Source organism: Gossypium arboreum, chromosome 7 (assembly GCF_025698485.1).
Source record: "Gossypium arboreum isolate Shixiya-1 chromosome 7, ASM2569848v2, whole genome shotgun sequence".
Taxonomy (NCBI): domain Eukaryota; kingdom Viridiplantae; phylum Streptophyta; class Magnoliopsida; order Malvales; family Malvaceae; genus Gossypium; species Gossypium arboreum.
In genome coordinates this window covers 61,417,088-61,425,756 of record NC_069076.1, presented here as the reverse complement: position 1 = coordinate 61,425,756, position 8,669 = coordinate 61,417,088, and positions in this window count along the sequence as shown.

Below are 8,669 nucleotides of genomic sequence, written 5' to 3'. Positions count from 1 at the left end.
AATTTAGTTAATAGGACTTATGTGTGACACTTTTGAAATGTGATAGGTTAATCTATAAGGATCTATTAGTGCATGTAATCAAAAGGGTGGACTTGCATGTCAATTTCCCCACTTAATTGGTAGTGGCCGCCATGACAATGAGGGTGGACAAAATGTGATGGGTAAAACATGTCATAAACATGTTATGTTAGTGTTTTATGGGAGGAATGATAAAATAAGGAGCATGGGTAATAAAATAATAGTGGTTAGTAGAAGGAGAAAGAGAAAAGGAAAAAAAAATGAGCTAGGCTACTCCTCCATTGCCGTGACTTGAGGAAGGAAGAAGAAGAGGATTTTCTTGCTTCATGTTCGGTTGGTTGGTGTTTAGGAGGAGGTATGTTTGATGTTGTTCCATGAGATTCATGCATGTTTTTAGTTGTTAGCTTGAGTTCTACCTAGCCCATGGTTTAAATCTTTGCTATGTGATGGAGATGATATTCGGCCATGGGTGTTGTCTTCTTGGTTGGTGTTTGATGTTGTGATGATGAGGTATAAAGATGAGTTAAGTTTCGGCTAAGGTGGATTTGTGTTGATGTCATTTGCATGCTAAATGTGAAGCTTTGTAATGATACATGTGATGGTGGATTGATGACTCTTGGATTTTCTTTTTAGCATTTTTGAGTTAGACATTAAGTTCTTTGTTTAACCCATGACCAAAATTGAAATGGTATGGTGTCTTGATGCATTCGGCCATGGTAGGAAGTAGAAGAGAAATATGGTTGTTGTTCATGTTATTTGGATGAAAAATGGTAGTAAGGTGAAGTGCAAATGTTAGTATTTGATTACTAGTGTATATATGTGTATTAGTCGAGTTTTGAACTTGAAACAAATGGTATGTAGTCAATACAAGTAACCATATTTGTAGGAAGTATTAAGCATATAGTTGGCCTCAACATAGACATGCATATTCGGCCACATGAGATAGATTGGTGTTGCATGTATTCGGTTATAGGCGAGCATAATGATGAATCTATCTTGACTTAGATAATCGGCTCAAGGAGAATTTGTTAAAGTGCTTAGTTAATTGATATTAGGTTAATGATGTGTGTATTCGGTCATAAAGGTGCACATGAGGAAATGTTAGATTAATTGTATTAAATTGCTCAATGTGATTAAAAATGCGTATGACCATTTTGTATTTGAGCTAAAGGTGGCCATATGACCTATCAAACTCCTTGTCATATTCGGCCATAAGCTAGCATAATGAGACTTTAATAAGTTAAATTTGTTTGAATTAGCTGAAGAGCTTAGAGGACCAAAGTTGGATAAGGGAAAGGAAAAAGTGATCGAATAGCCGCTGAAATCGTTCGACAACATCCGAGGTAAGTTTTTGAGTAATGGATTTTAGATTATGATTCGATTAGATCATGTTTTAAGTAAAGCAAAATTATGCTCTTTGTATGTAATTATTGAGCCGAAAATGATAATGCTTGATAAGTGACTTGTGTTTGAATTCTAGTTATGAAAATGAAATATAGATGTGTCATGATTTATTGATATGTGCATGGATATTCGGATGATAACCGGCTGAGTCCCCAAGGCATTTGTGCTAGTGACTAATTCGGCTAAGCCCAAGGCATTTGTGCGAAGTTACTATATCCTGCTAAGTCCCAAGGCATCTGTATGAAGTTACTATAACCGGCTAAGTCCCGAAGGCATTTGTGTGAGTTACTATAACCGGGCTAAGTCCCGAAGGCATTTGAGCAAGTAGCTATATCCGACTAAATTCCGAAGGTACTTGGTTTGGGAATGAGCGATCTTGCTGTAATAATTTCAATTAATATGCTCGTAAAATCCCAACGATGAGGTACGCTTTTGTATATGCATTGGAGTAGTTGATTCCTTTTAAATATTATTCGCTCACCAATTAATGAGCTTCCCTTTGGTTAAGTTGATCCCTTATGTGTGAATATAAGGGTTGGAAATGTAAGTAGGACTGATTTTTGAGAATATGTGTATATGAAATTATCCGCTTAGTTATATGAATGCTATACTTGATTGTGCCTAATTTCATTGCTCAAAACTTACTAAGCATTAAATGCTTACTCCGTTCTTTGAATCTCTTTTTATAGATTTTGGTTCGTCACCATCGACTCGGGATTGTCAAGTCAAGTAGTCCACACTATCAAAGTCCTTTTGGTACACTTTTGGTTGAACTCTGAAAATGGCATGTATAGGACTACCCTTTTTGTTGTTGGTCATGTACCCTTTGGTTTTGTATAAATTTGGATAGCCATGCTAAAATGGCTTATATATATACTTGAGCATAGCATTATAATCATTTTGTATGTTGTTCATTGAGAGGTATGGAAATGTTTGGTAACGATTAGCCATTGGAATGGTTAATCATGATCATTTTGGTGCTTTGTATGACAAATTCTAGTTGATTCATGGAAAACCATGAAATAGGTAAAGTTTACCTTAAAAACAGATCTTGACAACAGCGGTGGTGTGGATTTGAAAATCACTAAAAATAGTAGGAATGGAATTTAATAGTGAATAAATTATGTAATCTAACCTTGATGAATCTATTTTCATATGAAAGGACGAAACGATCATATGAGTCGTATTTTATGAGATGCTTAAGTTTTCGTGAAACAGGACCAGAGCGATTTCTGGATCCCCTGTTCCGAATTTGGAAATTCACTATAAATTAACCAGAGATAATTAGAAGTCATGCCCTAGATGTACAGATTCCTTTTCGAGTCTAGTTTCTTTAGAAACAAACGGCATAAGTATTGAATCCCTGTACAAGGAGATATCTAAGTCGTAATGCATGAAGGTTAGAGTAGTCAAACCCTGAAACAGGGGAGACTTTAAATAATAAACTGCACTAATTGGCTAGACCAAAAATTCTAGAAAAAAATTTCTAGATGGATATATGAGTCTAATTTCAGGTAAAATTTACAAAACTGGTTTTCGAGTTTTGGAACTCAAGATATGATTTTTAAGGTGACAGTGACGCAGTTAGCCATCTTGTCTGGAAATTTTTAAAATGGACTGTGAAAATAAATGAATTAAGTCTGTTAGCACCTCGTGTTCGACTCCCAAGAACGGTCTCGCACGGGTGTTACAATTTTATTGGTATCAGAGCTACGGTTTAGTCGATTCTAGGACTACCGTAATACTTTTGGGTCTACCTATACATGCCATTATGTGATTATTTGATAGTGTGGTGATTTCTGACAATTGAAAATGTGTTTATTTATAGTAATGGATCCCGATCCCAACCGAAGCGGTGGTGATGATCTTGAGAGTGTAGCGCTGCTCCCGACAAGGGACAGCCGACGGACTCTCAACCTATTGCTAGTAATCCGAATGATGAAGCTAGACAAGCTTTTTATAGCGTGATGAATGATTGGTTCAACCAATACATTCGAACTAATACTACTGTTCCACAACCTCCATTCCCGACTAATACCACCCAAGACCTACAATACCTCCCAACATCGACCAAATAAGGTCAAATAAGCCCCAGCTGATGAATCAAAACACGGCTATCAATTTAAAGCTACGGACAATGATGATGCCGAGCAAGCTGAATTTTGGTTGGACAACACTATTCGGTACTCGATGAGCTATCTTGCACACCCGATGAGTGCCTAAAGTGTACTATCTCCTTGCTACGTGATTACGCCTACTATTGGTGGAATACGTTGACTTCACAGTGCCCAGAGAGCAAGTAACTTGGGAGTTTTTCCAAATCGAGTTTGGAAAAAGTATATCATCGAGATTCATGGATCAAAAACGGAAGGAATTTCTTGAACTTAAACAAGGTTCCATGTCGGTTCTGATTATGAATGAAAGTTTGTAAGGCTTAGCCAGACGCCGAGAATGCATTTCTTCGAAGCCGTGATGTGTAAACGTTTCGAGGATGGACTGAATGATGATATAAAGCTGTATGTTGGCATTTTGGAAATCCGAGAATTTGTGGTACTTGTCGAGCGAGCTTGCAAAGCCGAGGAGCTTAGTATGGAGAAAAGAAAAGCTGATATGGGAGCAAAGAAGTTTCGTAAGAGGTCTTCGGGGAGGCCCTTTCAACAGTCATCGAAGAAATTTAGAGATGATTTAGGCCGATCTAGAGACACTTTGGGTTTTTCTAGACGAGATCGTGATCGACCCCCTGTGAGTGCACGAGTCACTTCGGTCGCCAGTGTTGGAAATGATCATCGAGACAGAACGGAGTGTCAGTATTGTGGTAAATGGCATTCGGGGAGTTGTAGATTCCATAACCGCTCCTATTACAAGTGCGGATCACCGACCACTTTATTAAAGATTGCCCGAGATTGTCCGAATGAACGTAAATCGAGTGGGAAACCGGTGCTACTACTTGCTTGGGGTAGACCATCTAGAAATACGGCAATGCTAGTGGCGGTCGAGAGGATCTAGAGATGCTACAACCAGATCTCGAGGCTCGTGCTCTGCTAGAGCTTACGCTTATCTGCGCACGCGAGGATGCTTCCTCGCCGGATGTTATTACCGTACTTTTACTCTCTTTGATACTAATGTGATTGCTTTGAATGACCCCGGTTCTACTCATTCTTATATATGTGAAACCTTAGCATCTAGTAAGACTCTACCGTTGAGTCTCATCGAGTTTGTAATTCGGTGTCAAATCCTTTGGGTCGTTACGTGCTTGTCGACAAAGTGTGCAAGAAATGTCCCCTAGTAACTCGAGGTTCCTGTTTCGCCGATTTGATGCTTTTACCGCTTGACTAATTTGATGTTATCCTCGGTATGGATTGGTTGATCAGTACATGATGCAATTGTAAATTGCAAAAGAAAAACCATCGATTTAAGGTGTGTAAATAACGAGATAATCCGAGTTGAGTCTACTGACTTGAATAGGTTGCCAGCTGTAATATCATCGATGTTGGCTCAGAAATATGTAAGAAAGGGGTGTGAAGCATACCTTGCGTATGTGCTTGATGACAAAGAGTTAGAAAAGAAGCCTGAATCGGTGCCAGTGGTTTGTGAATACCCGGATGTTTTTCCCGAAGAATTACCGGGTTTACCACCTGTTCGGGAGGTAGAGTTTGGTATTGAGCTTGTACCTGGGACTACACCGATTTCGATAGCTCCATATCGCATGGCACCAACCAAGTTAAAAGAGTTGAAAGCTCGGTTGCAAGAGTTGACGGATAGGGTTTCGCCGACCAAGTTTCTCACCTTGGGTGCACTGTATTGTTTGTGAAAAGAAGGACGGAACCATGAGGTTGTGCATCGACTATCGTCAGCTGAATAAAGTGACAATAAAGAATAAATATCCGTTACCGAATATTGATGATTTGTTTGACCAACTAAAGGGAGCCTCGGTGTTTTCAAAGATAGATTTGAGATCGGGTTATTATCAGTTGCAAATTTGAGATTCGGATATACCCAAAACTGCTTTCAGAACGAGATACGGTCACTACGAATTCTTAGTGATGCCGTTTGGGCTCACTAATGCCCCTGCGGTATTTATGGATTTGATGAATCGGATCTTCAGACTGTATTTGGATCGGTTTGTAGTTGTGTTTATCAATGATATTTTGGTCTATTCGAGAAATGAAACCGATCATGCTGAACACCTGGGATTAGTGTTGCAAATTTTACGGGACAAGCAGTTATATGCTAAGTTCAGTAAGTGTGAGTTTTGGTTAAAAGAGGTTAGCTTCTTGGGTCATGTGGTATCTGCATCAGGTATTCAAGTTGATCCGAACAAAATTTCGTCCATACTTAACTGGAAGCTTCCGAGAAATATTACTGAAGTTCGGAGCTTTTTGGGACTTGCCAGTTAGTACAGACGCTTTGTAAAGGGTTTCTCGATGATAGCCACACCAATGAAGAAACTACTTCAGAAAGATGTTAAGTTTGAATGGACAGAAAAGTGTCAGAAAAGTTTCGATCAACTGAAAACTTGTTTGACTGAAGCTCCAGTACTAGTGCAGCCCGAATCAGGCAAAGAGTTTGTCATTTATAGTGATGCATCCCTACTTGGGTTGGGCTGCGTATTGATGCAAGAGGGTCGAGTTGTAGCTTATGCATCGAGACAACTGAAGCCACATGAGAAAAATTATCCGACCCATGATCTTGAACTAGCTGCCATCGTGTTTGCTTTGAAAATATGGCGACATTACTTATTTGGTGAGAAGTGCCATGTATATTCGGATCACAAAAGTCTCAAATATTTGATGACTCAAAGAGACTTGAATCTACGACAAAGACGTTGGCTCGAGTTGTTGAAAGATTATGAGCTTGTCATTGACTATCACCCGGGAAAGGCTAATGTGGTTGCGGATGCCTTAAGTCGTAAATCACTGTTTACTTTACGAGCAATGAATGTACACTTGTCTGTTCTAACCGACAATGTGTTAGTGGCAGAATTAAAGGCCAAACCATTGTTGATTCATCAAATTTGTGAAGCTCAGAAAGTCGATGATGAATTGGTTGCAAAACGGGCTGAATGTGTTTCGAATATGGAATCAGAGTTTCAAATTGATGATGACGATTGTTTGAGGTTCAGAAGTCGTTTGTGTGTTCCAAGAAATTTAAAACTTATTTCAATGATTCTGAACGAAGCTCATTGTAGCCGAATGTCAATTCACCCGGGGAGTACGAAAATGTACAACGATCTGAGACGCCGGTTTGGTGGCATGGTATGAAACGAGACATTTCGATTTTGTTTCAAGTGCTTAGTATGTCGCAAGTGAAGGCGAACATCAAGTGCCTACGGGTTTACTTCACCGATCATGATACCGAATGGAAATGGGATCGAGTCACGATGGATTTTGTATCCGGGTTGCCGTTTCGGCAAGTAAGAAAGATGCGATTTGGGTTGTTGTTGATAGACTGACTAAGTCGGCTCACTTTATCCCCGTACGCACGGATTTTTCATTGGATAAACTAGCTGAATTGTATGTTTCTCAGATTCTGAGATTACACGGGGTACCTATTTCAATTGTGTCGGATAGAGATCCGAGAGTCACCTCACAATTTTGGAAGAAATTGCAAGAAGATTTGGGTACCAAGTTGCATTTTAGCACCGCTTGTCACCCCAAACCGATGGTCAATCCGAGCGGATAATTCAGATACTTGAGGATATGTTGAGATGTTGCATCCTCGAGTTTAGTGGTTCATAGGAGCGGTATTTACCTTTGATTGAATTCGCTTACAACAATAGTTTTCAATCAAGTATTAAGATGGCACCTTACGAGGCTTTGTACGGTCGTAAATGCCGTACACCATTGTTTTGGACCGAGCTCGGTGAAAGTAAAATTTTCGAGTTGATTTGATTAAAGATGCTGAATGAAAGTAAAAGTAATCCGTGAAAGTCTCAAGGCGCCACGGATCGTCAAAAGTCGTACGTGGATTTGAAACGAAAAGACATTAAGTATCAGGTCGGAGACAAAGTGTTTCTTAAAGTTTCACCTTGGAAAAAGATACTCAGATTTGGCCGTAAGGGCAAATTGAGTCCGAGATTCATTGGGCCGTATGAAATCTCCGAACGAGTTGGTCCAGTTGCATATAGGTCGCTTTTACCCCCTGAACTTGAAAGGATCCACAACGTTTTTCATGTTTCGATGCTTCGACGTTACAGATCTGATCCTTCGCACATAATAAGTACCTCCGAGGTTGAAATTCAAGCCGATATGAGTTATGAAGAAGAACCAATTCGTGTCCTAGCTCGTGAGGTGAAAGAGTTGCAAAACAAAAAGGTTCCTTTAGTAAAAGTGTTATGGCTCAAACACGGGATGGAAGAAGCTACTTGGGAACCCGAGAACTCTATGAAAGAACGATACCCAAACCTATTTACCGGTAAGATTTTTGGGGACGAAAATTTCTTAAGTGGGGGAGAGTTGTGACAGCCCTAAAGTGACCCTAGTCGGAAAACGGTTTCGGGACCGCTAAACTGAGTCACCAAATTATTGAATATGATAATTATTGTCTAAAATATGTGAATATGAATGTGTGAAAGTTTTAAGCTTCGATTTAGTTAATTGCATGTGAATTTAGTTAATAGGACTTATGTGTGACACTTTTGAAATGTGATAGGTTAATCTATAAGGATCTATTAGTGCATGTAATCAAAAGGGTGGACTTGTATGTCAATTTCCCCACTTAATTGGTAGTGGCCGGCCATGACAATGAGGGTGGACAAAATGTGATGGGTAAAACATGTCATAAACATGTTATGTTAGTGTTTTATGGGAGGAATGATAAAATAAGGAGCATGGGTAATAAAATAATAGTGGTTAGTAGGAGGAGAAAGAGAAAAAGAAAAAAAAAATGAGCTAGGCTACTCCTCCATTACCGTGACTTGAGGAAGGAAGAAGAAGAGGATTTTCTTGCTTCATGTTCGGTTGGTTGGTGTTTAGGAGGAGGTATGTTTGATGTTGTTCCATGAGATTCATGCATGTTTTTAGTTGTTAGCTTGAGTTCTACCTAGCCCATGGTTTAAATCTTTGCTATGTGATGGAGATGATATTCGGCTATGGGTGTTGTCTTCTTGGTTGGTGTTTGATGTTATGATGATGAGGCATGAAGATGAGTTAAGTTTTGGCTAAGGTGGATTTGTGTTGATGTCATTTGCATGCTAAATGTGAAGCTTTGTAATGATACATGTGATGGTGGATTGATGACTCTTGGAT